The following is an 18,144-nucleotide window of genomic DNA, read 5'->3' as shown; positions in this document are numbered from 1 at the left end:
ATTGAAAACAGGAGGAGAGAGAGCCGGGACGGTGAAAACAGCGCGAGAGGAGAGAGAGCCGGGACATTGAAAACAGCGAGGGAGGAGAGCGAGCCGGGACATTGAAAACAGCGCGGGAGGAGAGAGAGCCGGGACTCTGAAAACAGCGCAGGAGCTGAGTGAGCCGGGACAGTGAAAACAGGAGGAGAGTGAGCCGGGACATTGAAAACAGCGCGGGAGGGGAGAGAGCCGGGACAGTGAAAACAGCGCGGGAGGAGAGAGAGCCGGGACAGTGAAAACAGCGCGAGAGGAGAGAGAGCCGGGACAGTGAAAACAGCGCGGGAGGAGAGAGAGCCGGGACAGTGAAAACAGCGCGGGGGGAGAGAGAGCCGGGACAGTGAAAACAGCGCAGGAGGAGAGAGAGCCGGGACATTGAAAACAGCGCGGGAGGAGAGAGAGCCGGGACATTGAAAACAGCGCGGGAGGAGAGAGAGCCGGGACATTGAAAACAGCGCGGGAGGAGAGAGAGCCGGGACATTGAAAACAGCGCGGGAGGAGAGAGAGCCGGGACATTGAAAACAGGAGGAGAGAGAGCCGGGACGGTGAAAACAGCGCGGGAGGAGAGAGAGCCGGGACAGTGAAAACAGCGCGGGAGGAGAGAGAGCCGGGACAGTGAAAACAGCGCGGGAGGAGAGAGAGCCGGGACATTGAAAACAGCGCGGGAGGAGAGAGAGCCGGGACATTGAAAACAGCGCGGGAGGAGAGAGAGCCGGGACATTGAAAACAGCGCGGGAGGAGCGAGAGCCGGGACATTGAAAACAGCGCGGGAGGAGAGAGAGCCGGGACATTGAAAACAGGAGGAGAGAGAGCCGGGACATTGAAAACAGCGCGGGAGGAGAGAGAGCCGGGACAGTGAAAACAGCGCGGGAGGAGAGAGAGCCAGGACATTGAAAACAGCGCGGGAGGAGAGAGAGCCGGGACATTGAAAACAGCGCGGGAGGGGAGAGAGCCCGGACATTGAAAACAGCGCAGGAGGGGAGAGAGCCGTGACATTGAAAACAGCGCGGGAGGGGAGAGAGCCGGGACATTGAAAACAGCGTGGGAGGTGAGAGAGCCGGGACAGTGAAAACAGCGCGAGAGGAGAGAGAGCCGGGACATTGAAAACAGCGCGGGAGGAGAGAGAGCCGGGACAGTGAAAACAGCGCGGGAGGAGAGAGAGCCGGGACATTGAAAACAGGAGGAAAGAGAGCCGGGACATTGAAAACAGCGCGGGAGGAGAGAGAGCCGGGACATTGAAAACAGCGAGTGGAGAGAGAGCCGGGACATTGAAAACAGGAGGAGAGAGAGCCGGGACAGTGAAAACAGCGCGGGAGGAGAGAGAGCCGGGACATTGAAAACAGCGCGGGAGGAGAGAGAGCCGGGACATTGAAAACAGCGTGGGAGGGGAGAGAGCCGGGACATTGAAAACAGCGCGGGAGGGGAGAGAGCTGGGACATTGAAAACAGCGCGGGAGGGGAGAGAGCCGGGACATTGAAAACAGCGCGAGAGGAGAGAGAGCCGGGACATTGAAAACAGCGCGAGAGGAGAGAGAGCCGGGACAGTGAAAACAGCGCGGGAGGAGAGAGAGCCGGGACATTGAAAACAGCGCGGGAGGAGAGAGAGCCGGGACATTGAAAACAGCGCGGGAGGAGAGAGAGCCAGGACATTGAAAACAGCGCAGGAGGAGAGAGATCCGGGACATTGAAAACTGCGCGGGAGGAGAGAGAGCCGGGACATTGAAAACTGCGCGGGAGGAGAGAGAGCCAGGACATTGAAAACAGCGCAGGAGGAGAGAGATCCGGGACATTGAAAACTGCGCGGGAGGAGAGAGAGCCGGGACATTGAAAACTGCGCGGGAGGAGAGAGAGCCAGGACATTGAAAACAGCGCGGGAGGAGAGAGATCCGGGACATTGAAAACAGCGCGGGAGAAGAGAGAGCCGGGACATTGAAAACAGGAGGAGAGAGAGACGGGACATTGAAAACAGCGCGGGAGGAGAGAGAGCCGGGACATTGAAAACAGGAGGAGAGAGAGCCGGGACAGTGAAAACAGCGCGGGAGGAGAGCGAGCCAGGACAGTGAAAACAGCGCGGGAGGAGAGAGAGTCGGGACATTGAAAACAGCGCGGGAGGAGAGAGAGCCAGGACATTGAAAACAGCGCAGGAGGAGAGAGAGCCGGGAGATTGAAAACAGCGCGAGAGAAGAGAGAGCCGGGACAGTGAAAACAGCGTGGGAGGAGAGAGAGCCGGAACAGTGAAAACAGCGCGGGAGGAGAGAGAGCCGGGACATTGAAAACAGGAGGAGAGAGAGCCGGGACGGTGAAAACAGCGCGAGAGGAGAGAGAGCCGGGACATTGAAAACAGCGAGGGAGGAGAGCGAGCCGGGACAGTGAAAACAGCGCGGGGGGAGAGATAGCCTGGACAGTGAAAACAGCGCAGGAGGAGAGAGAGCCGGGACATTGAAAACAGCACGGGAGCTGAGTGAGCCGGGACAGTGAAAACAGCGCGGGAGGAGAGAGAGTCGGGACAGTGAAAGCAGCGCGGGAGGAGAGAGAGCCGGGACATTGAAAACAGCGCGGGAGGAGAGAGAGCCGGGACTCTGAAAACAGCACGGGAGCTGAGTGAGCCGGGACAGTGAAAACAGGAGGAGAGAGAGCCGGGACAGTGAAAACAGCGCGGGAGGAGAGAGGGCCGGGACATTGAAAACAGCGCGGGAGGAGAGAGAGCCGGGACATTGAAAACAGGAGGAGAGAGAGCCGGGACATTGAAAACAGCGCGGGAGGAGAGAGAGCCGGGACATTGAAAACAGCGCGGGAGGAGAGAGAGCCGGGACATTGAAAACAGCGCGGGAGAAGAGAGAGCCGGGACATTGAAAACAGATGGGAGGAGAGAGAGCCGGGACATTGAAAACAGGAGGAGAGAGAGCCGGGACATTGAAAACAGCGCGGGAGGAGAGCGAGCCAGGACAGTGAAAACAGCGCGGGAGGAGAGAGAGCCGGGACATTGAAAACAGGAGGAGAGAGAGCCGGGACGGTGAAAACAGCGCAAGAGGAGAGAGAGCCGGGACATTGAAAACAGCGAGGGAGGAGAGCGAGCCGGGACAGTGAAAACAGCGCGGGAGGAGAGATAGCCTGGACAGTGAAAACAGGAGGAGAGTGAGCCGGGACATTGAAAACAGCGCGGGAGGGGAGAGAGCCGGGACATGGAAAACAGCGCGGGAGGAGAGAGAGCCGGGACAGTGAAAACAGCGCGGGAGGAGAGAGAGCCGGGACATTGAAAACAGGAGGAGAGAGAGCCGGGACGGTGAAAACAGCGCGGGAGGAGAGAGAGCCGGGACAGTGAAAACAGCGCGGGAGGAGAGAGAGCCGGGACAGTGAAAACAGCGCGGGAGGAGAGAGAGCCGGGACATTGAAAACAGCGCGGGAGGAGAGAGAGCCGGGACATTGAAAACAGCGCGGGAGGAGAGAGAGCCGGGACATTGAAAACAGCGCGGGAGGAGCGAGAGCCGGGACATTGAAAACAGCGCGGGAGGAGAGAGAGCCGGGACATTGAAAACAGGAAGAGAGAGAGCCGGGACAGTGAAAACAGCGCGGGAGGAGAGAGAGCCGGGACATTGAAAACAGCGCGGGAGGAGAGAGAGCCGGGACATTGAAAACAGCGCGGGAGGGGAGAGAGCCCGGACATTGAAAACAGCGCAGGAGGGGAGAGAGCCGTGACATTGAAAACAGCGCGGGAGGGGAGAGAGCCGGGACATTGAAAACAGCGTGGGAGGTGAGAGAGCCGGGACAGTGAAAACAGCGCGAGAGGAGAGAGAGCCGGGACATTGAAAACAGCGCGGGAGGAGAGAGAGCCGGGACAGTGAAAACAGCGCGGGAGGAGAGAGAGCCGGGACATTGAAAACAGGAGGAAAGAGAGCCGGGACATTGAAAACAGCGCGGGAGGAGAGAGAGCCGGGACATTGAAAACAGCGAGTGGAGAGAGAGCCGGGACATTGAAAACAGGAGGAGAGAGAGCCGGGACAGTGAAAACAGCGCGGGAGGAGAGAGAGCCGGGACATTGAAAACAGCGCGGGAGGAGAGAGAGCCGGGACATCGAAAACAGCGTGGGAGGGGAGAGAGCCGGGACATTGAAAACAGCGCGGGAGGGGAGAGAGCTGGGACATTGAAAACAGCGCGGGAGGGGAGGGAGCCGGGACATTGAAAACAGCGCGAGAGGAGAGAGAGCCGGGACATTGAAAACAGCGCGAGAGGAGAGAGAGCCGGGACAGTGAAAACAGCGCGGGAGGAGAGAGAGCCGGGACATTGAAAACAGCGCGGGAGGAGAGAGAGCCGGGACATTGAAAACAGCGCGGGAGGAGAGAGAGCCAGGACATTGAAAACAGCGCAGGAGGAGAGAGATCCGGGACATTGAAAACTGCGCGGGAGGAGAGAGAGCCGGGACATTGAAAACTGCGCGGGAGGAGAGAGAGCCAGGACATTGAAAACAGCGCAGGAGGAGAGAGATCCGGGACATTGAAAACTGCGCGGGAGGAGAGAGAGCCGGGACATTGAAAACAGCGCGGGAGGAGAGAGAGCCGGGACATTGAAAACTGCGCGGGAGGAGAGAGAGCCAGGACATTGAAAACAGCGCAGGAGGAGAGAGATCCGGGACATTGAAAACAGCGCGGGAGAAGAGAGAGCAGGGACATTGAAAACAGATGGGAGGAGAGAGAGCCGGGACATTGAAAACAGGAGGAGAGAGAGCCGGGACAGTGAAAACAGCGTGGGATGAGAGAGAGCCGGGACAGTGAAAACAGCGCGGGAGGAGAGAGAGCCGGGACATTGAAAACAGGAGGAGAGAGAGCCGGGACGGTGAAAACAGCGCGAGAGGAGAGAGAGCCGGGACATTGAAAACAGCGAGGGAGGAGAGCGAGCCGGGACATTGAAAACAGCGCGGGAGGAGAGAGAGCCGGGACTCTGAAAACAGCGCAGGAGCTGAGTGAGCCGGGACAGTGAAAACAGGAGGAGAGTGAGCCGGGACATTGAAAACAGCGCGGGAGGGGAGAGAGCCGGGACAGTGAAAACAGCGCGGGAGGAGAGAGAGCCGGGACAGTGAAAACAGCGCGAGAGGAGAGAGAGCCGGGACAGTGAAAACAGCGCGGGAGGAGAGAGAGCCGGGACAGTGAAAACAGCGCGGGGGGAGAGAGAGCCGGGACAGTGAAAACAGCGCAGGAGGAGAGAGAGCCGGGACATTGAAAACAGCGCGGGAGGAGAGAGAGCCGGGACATTGAAAACAGCGCGGGAGGAGAGAGAGCCGGGACATTGAAAACAGCGCGGGAGGAGAGAGAGCCGGGACATTGAAAACAGCGCGGGAGGAGAGAGAGCCGGGACATTGAAAACAGGAGGAGAGAGAGCCGGGACGGTGAAAACAGCGCGGGAGGAGAGAGAGCCGGGACAGTGAAAACAGCGCGGGAGGAGAGAGAGCCGGGACAGTGAAAACAGCGCGGGAGGAGAGAGAGCCGGGACATTGAAAACAGCGCGGGAGGAGAGAGAGCCGGGACATTGAAAACAGCGCGGGAGGAGAGAGAGCCGGGACATTGAAAACAGCGCGGGAGGAGCGAGAGCCGGGACATTGAAAACAGCGCGGGAGGAGAGAGAGCCGGGACATTGAAAACAGGAGGAGAGAGAGCCGGGACATTGAAAACAGCGCGGGAGGAGAGAGAGCCGGGACAGTGAAAACAGCGCGGGAGGAGAGAGAGCCAGGACATTGAAAACAGCGCGGGAGGAGAGAGAGCCGGGACATTGAAAACAGCGCGGGAGGGGAGAGAGCCCGGACATTGAAAACAGCGCAGGAGGGGAGAGAGCCGTGACATTGAAAACAGCGCGGGAGGGGAGAGAGCCGGGACATTGAAAACAGCGTGGGAGGTGAGAGAGCCGGGACAGTGAAAACAGCGCGAGAGGAGAGAGAGCCGGGACATTGAAAACAGCGCGGGAGGAGAGAGAGCCGGGACAGTGAAAACAGCGCGGGAGGAGAGAGAGCCGGGACATTGAAAACAGGAGGAAAGAGAGCCGGGACATTGAAAACAGCGCGGGAGGAGAGAGAGCCGGGACATTGAAAACAGCGAGTGGAGAGAGAGCCGGGACATTGAAAACAGGAGGAGAGAGAGCCGGGACAGTGAAAACAGCGCGGGAGGAGAGAGAGCCGGGACATTGAAAACAGCGCGGGAGGAGAGAGAGCCGGGACATTGAAAACAGCGTGGGAGGGGAGAGAGCCGGGACATTGAAAACAGCGCGGGAGGGGAGAGAGCTGGGACATTGAAAACAGCGCGGGAGGGGAGAGAGCCGGGACATTGAAAACAGCGCGAGAGGAGAGAGAGCCGGGACATTGAAAACAGCGCGAGAGGAGAGAGAGCCGGGACAGTGAAAACAGCGCGGGAGGAGAGAGAGCCGGGACATTGAAAACAGCGCGGGAGGAGAGAGAGCCGGGACATTGAAAACAGCGCGGGAGGAGAGAGAGCCAGGACATTGAAAACAGCGCAGGAGGAGAGAGATCCGGGACATTGAAAACTGCGCGGGAGGAGAGAGAGCCGGGACATTGAAAACTGCGCGGGAGGAGAGAGAGCCAGGACATTGAAAACAGCGCAGGAGGAGAGAGATCCGGGACATTGAAAACTGCGCGGGAGGAGAGAGAGCCGGGACATTGAAAACAGCGCGGGAGGAGAGAGAGCCGGGACATTGAAAACTGCGCGGGAGGAGAGAGAGCCAGGACATTGAAAACAGCGCGGGAGGAGAGAGATCCGGGACATTGAAAACAGCGCAGGAGGAGAGAGATCCGGGACATTGAAAACAGCGCGGGAGGAGAGCGAGCCGGGACATTGAAAACAGATGGGAGGAGAGAGAGCCGGGACATTGAAAACAGGAGGAGAGAGAGCCGGGACAGTGAAAACAGCGCGGGAGGAGAGCGAGCCAGGACAGTGAAAACAGCGCGGGAGGAGAGAGAGTCGGGACATTGAAAACAGCGCGGGAGGAGAGAGAGCCAGGACATTGAAAACAGCGCAGGAGGAGAGAGAGCCGGGAGATTGAAAACAGCGCGAGAGAAGAGAGAGCCGGGACAGTGAAAACAGCGTGGGAGGAGAGAGAGCCGGAACAGTGAAAACAGCGCGGGAGGAGAGAGAGCCGGGACATTGAAAACAGGAGGAGAGAGAGCCGGGACGGTGAAAACAGCGCGAGAGGAGAGAGAGCCGGGACATTGAAAACAGCGAGGGAGGAGAGCGAGCCGGGACAGTGAAAACAGCGCGGGGGGAGAGATAGCCTGGACAGTGAAAACAGCGCAGGAGGAGAGAGAGCCGGGACATTGAAAACAGCACGGGAGCTGAGTGAGCCGGGACAGTGAAAACAGCGCGGGGGGAGAGATAGCCTGGACAGTGAAAACAGCGCGGGAGGAGAGAGAGCCGGGACATTGAAAACAGCGCGGGAGGAGAGAGAGCCGGGACTCTGAAAACAGCACGGGAGCTGAGTGAGCCGGGACAGTGAAAACAGGAGGAGAGTGAGCCGGGACATTGAAAACAGCGCGGGAGGGGAGAGAGCCGGGACATGGAAAACAGCGCGGGAGGAGAGAGAGCCGGGACAGTGAAAACAGCGCGGGAGGAGAGAGAGCCGGGACAGTGAAAACAGCGCGGGGGGAGAGAGAGCCGGGACAGTGAAAACAGCGCAGGAGGAGAGAGAGCCGGGACATTGAAAACAGCGCGGGAGGAGAGAGAGCCGGGACATTGAAAACAGCGCGGGAGGAGAGAGAGCCGGGACATTGAAAACAGCGCGGGAGGAGAGAGAGCCGGGACATTGAAAACAGCGCGGGAGGAGAGAGAGCCGGGACATTGAAAACAGGAGGAGCGAGAGCCGGGACATTGAAAACAGCGCGGGAGGAGAGAGAGCCGGGACAGTGAAAACAGCGCGGGAGGAGAGAGAGCTGGGACATTGAAAACAGCGTGGGAGGAGAGAGAGCCGGGACAGTGAAAACAGCGCGAGAGGAGAGAGAGCCGGGACATTGAAAACAGCGCGGGATGAGAGAGAGCCGGGACAGTGAAAACAGCGCGGGAGGAGAGAGAGCCGGGACATTGAAAACAGGAGGAGAGAGAGCCGGGACGGTGAAAACAGCGCGAGAGGAGAGAGAGCCGGGACATTGAAAACAGCGAGGGAGGAGAGCGAGCCGGGACAGTGAAAACAGCGCGGGAGGAGAGATAGCCTGGACAGTGAAAACAGCGCAGGAGGAGAGAGAGCCGGGACATTGAAAACAGCGCGGGAGGAGAGCCGGGACTCTGAAAACAGCACGGGAGCTGAGTGAGCCGGGACAGTGAAAACAGGAGGAGAGTGAGCCGGGACATTGAAAACAGCACGGGAGGGGAGAGAGCCGGGACATGGAAAACAGCGCGGGAGGAGAGAGAGCCGGGACAGTGAAAACAGCGCGGGAGGAGAGAGAGCCGGGACATTGAAAACAGCGCGGGAGGAGTGAGAGCCGGGACAGTGAAAACAGCGCGGGAGGAGAGAGAGCCGGGACATTGAAAACAGTGCGGGAGGAGAGAGAGCCGGGAGATTGAAAACAGCGCGGGAGGGGAGAGAGCCGGGACATTGAAAACAGCGCAGGAGGGGAGAGAGCCGGGACATTGAAAACAGCGCGAGAGGAGAGTGAGCCGGGACAGTGAAAACAGCGCGAGAGGTGAGAGAGCCGGGACAGTGAAAACAGCGCGAGAGGAGAGAGAGCCGGGACATGGAAAACAGCGCGGGAGGAGAGAGAGCCGGGACAGTGAAAACAGCGCGGGAGGAGAGAGAGCCGGGACAGTGAAAACAGCGCGGGAGGAGAGAGAGCCGGGACATTGAAAACAGCGCGGGAGGAGAGAGAGCCGGGACATTGAAAACAGCGCGGGAGGAGAGAGAGCCGGGAGATTGAAAACAGCGCGGGAGGGGAGAGAGCCGGGACATTGAAAACAGCGCGGGAGGGGAGAGAGCCGGGACATTGAAAACAGCGCAGGAGGGGAGAGAGCCGGGACATTGAAAACAGCGCGAGAGGAGAGTGAGCCGGGACAGTGAAAACAGCGCGAGAGGTGATTGAGCCGGGACAGTGAAAACAGCGAGGGAGGAGAGCGAGCCGGGACAGTGAAAACAGCGCGGGAGGAGAGAGCCGGGACAGTGAAAACAGCGCGGGAGGAGAGAGAGCCGGGACAGTGAAAACAGCGCGAGAGGAGAGAGAGCCGGGACAGTGAAAACAGCGCGAGAGGAGAGAGAGCCGGGACAGTGAAAACAGCGCGGGAGGAGAGAGAGCCGGGACAGTGAAAACAGCGCGAGAGGAGAGAGAGCCGGGACAGTGAAAACAGCGCGGGAGAAGAGAGAGCCGGGACAGTGAATACAGCACGGGATGAGAGAGCCGGGACAGTGAAAACAACGCGGGAGGAGAGAGAGCCGGGACAGTGAAAACAGCGCGAGAGGAGAGAGAGCCGGGACAGTGAAAACAGCGCGAGAGGAGAGAGAGCCGGGACAGTGAAAACAGCGCGAGAGGAGAGAGAGCCGGGACAGTGAAAACAGCGCGGGAGGAGAGAGAGCCGGGAGATGTTAAAAGCGCGGGAGATTTAAAAAGCGCGGGAGCTACGAGTCGGAGCAGAGATTTAAAAAGCGCGGGAGCTGCGAGTCGGAGCAGAGATTTTAAAAGTGCGGGAGCTGTGAGTCAGAGCAGAGATTTAAAAAGAGCGGGAGCTGCGAGTCGGAGCGGAGATTTAAAAAGACCGGGAGCTGCGAGTCGGAGCAGAGATTTAAAAAGAGCGGGAGCTGTGAGTCGGAGCGGAGATTTAAAAAGAGCGGGAGCTGTGAGTCGGAGCGGAGATTTAAAAAGATCGCGGCCTAGTTTCGGGAGCCATTCGAGGGAGGAGGAGTAGTCTCTGTCAGGGAGAGAACCTGAGAACATCTAAGACCCTCAGAAGGTAAGTAAGTGATTTTTACTCATTTTTACTTTTATACCTTTTTCAAATTGTGTGTGTGGGGGGGGGGGGGGGGGGGGGGCGAAACTGAAGTGACATCACAGAAAAGCTGTGCCCTGAGTGGCTGGTTGGGAATCTACACTAAATTTTAAAAATTAAGCATTGGTAACTAATTAAACATAATTACTTAATTATAATTTAGAGGGGTATCTAAGCCAGAGATCGGAGAGTACTATATTTAGCTTTCACATTTATATTAGAAATCTAGTGCTAGGAAACAGATAGTTAACGGTAACGTTAAAAAAAAAAAAAAAATTTTAACTTTTAATTTTAATTTACTAATTAATTGACACAATGTCAGTTAGAGGGGTACAGTGCTCGGACTGTGAGATGTGGCAGGTCCGGGAGGCTTCCAGCGTCCCGGATGGCTTCATCTGCAGAAAGTGCACCCAACTGGAGCTCCTCACAGACCGCATGGTTCGGTTGGAGCAGCAGTTGGATGCACTTCGGAGCATGCAGGTGGCGGAAAGCGTCATAGATCACAGTTATATAAATGTGGTCACACCCAAGGTGCAGGCAGCGAAATGGGTGACCACCAGAAAGGGCAGGCAGTCAGTGCAGGAATCCCCTGTGGTTGTCACCCTCTCGAACAGGTATACCCCTTTGGATACTGTCGGGGGGGGGGGATAGCCTATCAGGGGAAAACAGCAGCAGCCAGAGCAGTGGCACCACGGCTGGCTCTGATGTTCAGAAGGGAGGGTCAAAGCGCAGAAGAGCAATAGTAATAGGGGACTCTATAGTCAGGGGCACATATAGGCGCTTCAGTGGACGTGAAAGAGACTCCAGGATGGTATGTTGCCTCCCTGGTGCCAGGGTCCAGGATGTCTCCGAACGGGTAGAGGGCATCCTGAAGGGGGAGGGCAAACAGGCAGAGGTCGTTGTACATATTGGTACTAATGACATAGGCAGGAAGGGGCATGAGGTCCTGCAGCAGGAGTTCAGGGAGCTAGGCAGAAAGACCTCTAGGGTTGTAATCTCGAGATTACTCCCTGTGCCACGTGCCAGTGAGGCTAGAAATAGGAAGATACAGCAGCTAAACACGTGGCTAAACAGCTGGTGTAGGAGGGAGGGTTTCCGTTATTTGGACCACTGGCAGCTCTTCCGGGGCAGGTGTGACCTATATAAGGACGGGTTGCATCTAAACGGGAGAGGCATAAATATCCTGGCCGCGAGGTTTGCTAGTGTCACACGGGAGGGTTTAAACTAGTATGGCAGGGGGGTGGGCATGGGAGCAATAGGTCAGAAGGTGAGAGCATTGAGGGAGAACTAGGGAATAGGGACAGTGGGGCTCGGAGGCAGAGCAGACAGGGAGAAGTTGCTGAACACAGCGGGTCTGGTGGCCTGAAGTGCATATGTTTTAATGCAAGAAGTATTATGGGTAAGGCAGATGAATTTAGAGCTTGGATTAGTACTTGGAACTATGATGTTGTTGCCATTACAGAGACCTGGTTGAGGGAAGGGCAGGATTGGCAGCTAAACGTTCCAGGATTTAGATGTTTCAGGCGGGATAGAGGGGGATGGAAAAGGGGTGGCGGAGTTGCGCTACTGGTTAGGAAGAATATCACAGCTGTACTGCGGGAGGACACATCAGAGGGCAGTGAGGCTATATGGGTAGAGATCAGGAATAAGAAGGGTGCAGTCACAATGTTGGGGGTTTACTACAGGCCTCCCACCAGCCAGCGGGAGATAGAGGAGCAGATAGGTAGACAGATTTTGGAAAAGAGTAAAAACAACAGGATGGGAGACTTCAACTTCCCCAATATTGACTGGGACTCACTTAGTGCCAGGGATTTAGACGGGGCGGAGTTTGTAAGGAGCATCCAGGAGGGCTTCTTAAAACAATATGTAGACAGTCCAACTAGGGAAGGGGCGGTACTGGACCTGGTATTGGGGAATGAGCCCGGCCAGGTGGTAGAAGTTTCAGTAGGGGAGCATTTCGGGAACAGTGACCACAATTCAGTAAGTTTTAAAGTGCTGGTGGACAAGGATAAGACTGGTCCTAGGATGAATGTGCTAAATTGGGGGAAGGTTAATTATAACAATATTAGGCGGGAACTGAAGAACATAGATTGGGGGCGGATGTTTGAGGGCAAATCAACATCTGACATGTGGGAGGCTTTCAAGTGTCAGTTGAAAGGAATTCAGGACCGACATGTTCCTGTGAGGAAGAAGGATAAATACGGCAATTTTCAGGAACCTTGGATAACAAGAGATATTGTAGGCCTCGTCAAAAAGAAAAAGGAGGCATTTGTCAGGGCTAAAAGGCTGGGAACAGACAAAGCCTGTGTGGAATATAAGGAAAGTAGGAAGGAACTTAAGCAAGGAGGCAGGAGGGCTAGAAGGGGTCACGAAAAGTCATTGGCAAATAGGGTTAAGGAAAATCCCAAGGCTTTTTACACGTACATAAAAAGCAAGAGGGTAGCCAGGGAAAGGGTTGGCCCACTGAAGGATAGGCAAGGGAATCTATGTGTGGAGCCAGAGGAAATGGGCGAGGTACTAAATTAATACTTTGCGTCAGTATTCACCAAAGAGAAGGAATTGGTAGATGTTGAGTCTGGAGAAGGGTGTGTAGATAGACTGGGTCACATTGAGATCCAAAAAGACGAGGTGTTGGGTGTCTTAAAAAATATTAAGGTAGATAAGTCCTCAGGGCCTGATGGGATCTACCCCAGAATACTGATGGAGGCTGGAAAGGGAATTGCTGAGGCCTTGACAGAAATCTTTGGATCCTCACTGTCTTCAGGTGATGTCCCGGAGTACTGGAGAATAGCCAATGTTGTTCCTCTGTTTAAGAAGGGTAGCAAGGATAATCCAGGGAACTACAGGCCGGTGAGCCTTACTTCAGTGGTCGGGAAATTACTGGAGAGAATTCTTCGAGACAGGATCTACTCCCATTTGGAAGCAAATGGACGTATTAGTGAGAGGCAGCATGGTTTTGTGAAGGGGAGGTCGTGTCTCACTAACTTGATGGAGTTTTTCGAGGAGGTCACAAAGATGATTGATGCAGGTAGGGCAGTGGATGTTGTCTATATGGACTTCAGTAAGGCCTTTGACAAGGTCCCTCATGGTCGACTAGTATGAAAGGTGAAGTCACACGGGATCAGGGGTGAGCTGGCAAGGTGGATACAGAACTGGCTCGGTCGTAGAAGGCAGAGAGTAGCAATGGAAGGATGCTTTTCTAATTGGAGGGCTGTGACCAGTGGTGTTCCGCAGGGATCAGTGCTGGGACCTTTGCTGTTTGTAGTATATATAAATAATTTGGAGGAAAATGTAACTGGTCTGATTAGTAAGTTTGCAGACGACACAAAGGTTAGTAGAATTGCGGATAGCGATGAGGACTGTCAGAGGATACAGCAGGATTTAGATTGTTTGGAGACTTGGGCGGAGAGATGGCAGATGGAGTTTAATGCGGACAAATGTGAGGTAATGCATTTTGGAAGGTCTAACGCAGGTAGGGAATATACAGTGCATGGTAGAACCCTCAAGAGTATTGAAAGTCAGAGAGATCTAGGAGTACAGGTCCACAGGTCACTGAAAGGGGCAACACAGGTGGAGAAGGTAGTCAAGAGGGCATACGGCATGCTTGCCTTCATTGGCGGGGCACTGAGTATAAGAATTGGCAAGTCATGTTGCAGCTGTATAGAACCTTAGTTAGGCCACACTTGGCGTATAGTGTTCAATTCTGGTCGCCACACTACCAGAAGGATGTGGAGGCTTTAGAGAGGGTGCAGAAGAGATTTACCAGAATGTTGCCTGGTATGGAGGGCATTAGCTACGAGGAGCGGTTGAATAAACTCGGTTTGTTCTCACTGGAACAAAGGAGGTTGAGGGGCGACCTGATAGAGGTCTACAAAATTATGAGGGGCATAGACAGAGTGGATAGTCAGAGGCTTTTCCCCAGGGTAGAGGGGTCAATTACTAGGGGGGCATAGGTTTAAGGTGCGAGGGGCAAGGTTTAGAGTAGATGTGCGAGGCAAGGTTTTTTACACAGAGGGTAGTGGGTGCCTGGAACTCGTTACCGGAGGAGGTGGTGGAAGCAGGGACGATAGTGACATTTAAGGGGCATCTTGACAAATATATGAATAGGATGGGAATAGAGGGATACAGACCCAGGAAGTGTAGAAGATTGTAGTTTAGTCGGGCAGCATGCTCGGCACGGGCTCGGAGGGCCGAAGGGCCTGTTCCTGTGCTGTACATTTCTTTGTTCTTTGTTCTGTTGGGCCTGAGACTGGGAGTATGTTGCATTGTGTGGTTTATATGTAACACCCTTTTAGAACTGGGGTTCTCGAGTATTTTCGGCGTACCTTTCCTTTTTTTTAAGGCTGGGTAAAAGAATCAGTGATTGGTTCTTGCGTGGGCGCAGATGTGTCGGGTACCCGAGAAGAGGAGGTTGTGATGTGCCATTGGTGCCTCTGACGCTGCTGGAGTGGAGGGACATGTATATTGGGGCACACCCGAACTCAGCACGAAAAATGTATCCTGAACTCTGGTGGTAATCGCGAGCAATCGCCGTGTGGGACGGTTTGCACAATTTTACCACGTTTTCCGGTTTCTCCCTTGTTCTCTGGTGGGGCTGATAGCGGTAACAAGTTATGTCTAATGATTGTATCGAGCTCATTACACCTCTGTTCTCCTGTCCCCCTCTGTATTTGCTCGCTGTGCTGCACCATTCTTGCGGATTTGTTGCATTGTTTGTTAAAATGTAAAACCTTAATAAATGAACTTTGAAAACAAAAAATCCATGGAATCTGTCTTTGTCGCATTTGCCATTTCATGTGCAGTGTGGTGCATTCTATCAGCGGTTACATGTTAATTCACACGTGCCTCATATTTACCCTGAATGTCAGAGTATAAAAGATAGATATTGGAAATGGTTTTGTCTTTCATACATTATAGAATTTACAGTGCAGGAAGCCATTCGGCCCATCGAGTCTGCACCGGCCCTTGGAAAGAGCACCCTACGTAAGCTCACACCTCCACCTTATCCCCAGTAACCCAACTTAACCTTTTGGTCACTAAGGGGCAATTTAGCATGGCCAATCCACCTAACCTGCACATCTTTGGACTGAGAGAGAAAACCGGAGCACCCGGAGGAAACCCACGCACACACGGGGAGAACGTGTAAACTACACACAGACAGCCATCAATGGCCGGAATTGAAACTGGGTGAAAAGTGAAAATCGCTTATTGTCACAAGTTGGCTTCAAATGAAGTTACTGTGAAAAGCCCCTAGTCGCCACATTCCGGCGCCTGTTCGGGGAGGCGGGTACGGGAATTGAACCGTGCTGCTGGCCTGCCTTGGTCTGCTTTCAAAGCCAGCGATTTAGCCCAGGGTGCTAAACCAGCCCCTGGAGCTGTGAAGCAGCACCACTAACCACGGTGCTACCCTGCCTGGTTTGGTAAAGCTTATTTTTGTTTGTTTGAAACACATGGAATCTTGTGGTTTTATTCTTGTAACAAGTGTCTTGAACCCGAAACGTTTTCTTTAAATTAGACAGCCCCTCACTGGATCGTTCAAAAAACCCGGGGCTCTAGTCTAAGATACAACACTTTTTTAAGTCATTCTTGGCTTGTTCTTAAAATCTGTCCAATCTACTGACACCACTAACCTTTGCAGACCTTTACAGTATTTCTTTCAATTCGATACAATCCCTTACCAACAACTTCCTTATTTAGCCAGAGTCCTTCTCAAAGAGTCGTTCTTGCTCACAGTGATACATCTTTTCTGAGAGTTATTAAATACATCCTTAAAAAGGTCTCCCCCAGCATCTCTACTGTTCTAACTTTTAATCTAATTTCACAGTTCACTTTAGCCAGCTCTACCTTCATATCCTTTATTTGCCTTTATTTAGGTTTGAAACTCTAGTCTTAGACCCACATTTTCCCCCTTCAAAATGAATGTAAGATTCAATCAGGTTATGACTGCTGTTACCTCGAGGCTCCTTTAATGTGAGGCTTTTTAAAACTTATGGGATGTGGGCGTCATTGGCTGGGCCAGCATTTATTGCCCATCACTTGTTGCTCTTCAGAAGGTGGTGGTGAGCTGCCTTCTTGAACCACTGCCATCCCCAAGAGCACCCACAGTGGTGTTCGAGAGGGAATTCCAGGATCGTGACCCTGACAGTGAACTAACAGGTTATATATTGCCAAGTCAGGGTGGTGAGTGACTCGGAGGGGAACCTCCAGGTGGTGGGGTTCTCGGGTATCTGCTGCTCTTGTCCTTCTAGATGGGAGTGGTCGTGGGTTTGGAAGGTGCTGCCTGAGGAACCTTCAGGAGTTCGTGCAGTACATCTTGTAGATGGCACACACGGCTGTCAGTGTTTGTCAGTGGTGGCGGGATTGAATGTTTGTGGAAGGAGGAGCAATCAAGCAGGGCTGCTTTGCCCTGGATGGTGTCAAGCTTTTTGAGTGTTGTTGGAGCTGCACTCATCCAGGCAAATGGAGAGTATGCTATCACACTCCTGACTTGTGCCTTGTAGATTCTGGACAGGCTTGGGTGGTCAGGTGAGTTATTTACTGCAGGATTCCTAGCCTTTGACCTCCTCTAGTAGTCACAGTATTTATATGGCCAGTCCAGTAACCCCCAGGATGTTGATAGTGGGGGGGGTTCAGCAATGGTAACGCCATTGAATGTCAAGAAATGGTGGTTAGATCCTCTCTTGTAGGAGATGGTCATTGCCTGGCACTTGTGTGGTGCAAATGTAACTTGCCACTTACCATCCCAAGCCTGAATATTGTCCAGGTCTTGCTGCATTTGGACATGGACTGCTTCATTATCTGAGGAGTTGCGAATGGTGCTGAACATTGTACAGTCATCTGTGAACATCCGCACTTCTGACCTTATGATGAAGCAGCTGAAGATGGTTGGGCCTAGGACACTACCCTGAGGAACTCCTGCAGTGATGTCCTGGGGCCGAGATGCTGGACCTCCAACCATCGCAACCATCTTCCTTTGTGCCAGGTGGGACTCCAACCAGGTTTCCCCCCTGGTTCTCATTGACTCGGTCAAATGCTGCCTTGATTTCAAGGGCAGTCACTCTCACCTCACCTCTGGCATTCAGCTCTTCTGTCCATGTTTGAGCCAAGGTTGCAATGAGGTAAGGTTCAGTGGCCCTATTTAACCCAAACTGAACATCCATGTGCAGGTTATTGCTGAGTAAGTGCCGCTTGATAGCACTGTTGATGATGCCTTCCATCGCTTTACTGTTGATGGAGAGTATACTGAGAGGGTGGTAATTGGCTGGGTTGGATTTGTCCTGTTCCTTATGTGCAGGACATTCCTGGGCAATTTTCCACATTGCCGGGTAGATGCCAGAGTTGTAGCTGTACTGGAACAGCTTGGCGAGGGGTGCGGCAAGTTTTGGAGCACAAGTTGCCAGTACAATTGCCGGGATATTGTCAGGGCCCACAGCCTTTGCAGTGTCCAGTGCCTTCAACCATTTCTCGCTATCACGTTGAGTGAATCTAATTGGTTGAAGACTGACATCTGTGATGCTGGGGACCTCCGGAGGAGACCGAGAAGGATCATCCACTCGGCACTTCTGGCTGAAGATTGTTGCGAATACCTCAGCCTGGTCTTTTCCACATATGTGCTGGGCTCCTCCATCATTGAGGATGGGGGTATTATGTAGCCTCCACCTCCAGTGAGTTGTTTAATTGTCCACCACCATTCACGGCTGGATGTGGCAGGACTGCAGAGCTTAGATCTGGTATGTTGGTTGTGGAATCACTTAGCTCCGGCTATTACTTATGCTGTTTGTCACACGAGCAGTCCTGTGTTGTAGCTTCACCAGGCGGATACCTCATGTTTATCATAGATTATCATAGAATCTACAGTGCAGAAGGAGGCCATTCGGCCCCTCGAGTCTGCACCGGCTCTTGGAAAGGGCACCCTACCCAAGGCCAACACCTCCACCCTATCCCCACAACCCAGTAACCCCACCCAACACTAAGGGCAATTTTGGACACCAAGGGCAATTTATCATGGCCAATCCACCTAACCTGCACATCTTTGGGTTTAGGTATGCGTGGGTAAATAAGAAAATAGAGTAAAAATGGAGCTGGGAGTCCTCGCCATCCTGAGCTTTGAAATGTAATCGCTGGTTCAACATCCTGGAACTCCCTCC

General features: G+C 54.1%; 1 protein-coding gene across 1 annotated transcript in view; it reads right to left on the bottom strand.

Moving 5' to 3' along the window:
* Nucleotides 1–18,144, bottom strand: part of dgat2 (diacylglycerol O-acyltransferase 2) — a 106,926-nt gene that overhangs the window by 17,182 nt on the left and 71,600 nt on the right. The window lies entirely within an intron of this gene.

The sequence above is a fragment of the Scyliorhinus torazame genome, chromosome 15 (genome assembly GCF_047496885.1).
Source record: "Scyliorhinus torazame isolate Kashiwa2021f chromosome 15, sScyTor2.1, whole genome shotgun sequence".
NCBI classification, from domain to species: Eukaryota; Metazoa; Chordata; class Chondrichthyes; order Carcharhiniformes; family Scyliorhinidae; genus Scyliorhinus; species Scyliorhinus torazame.
The sequence above is the reverse complement of the archived record's forward strand: the minus strand, read 5'-3'. Positions and strand labels throughout refer to the sequence as shown.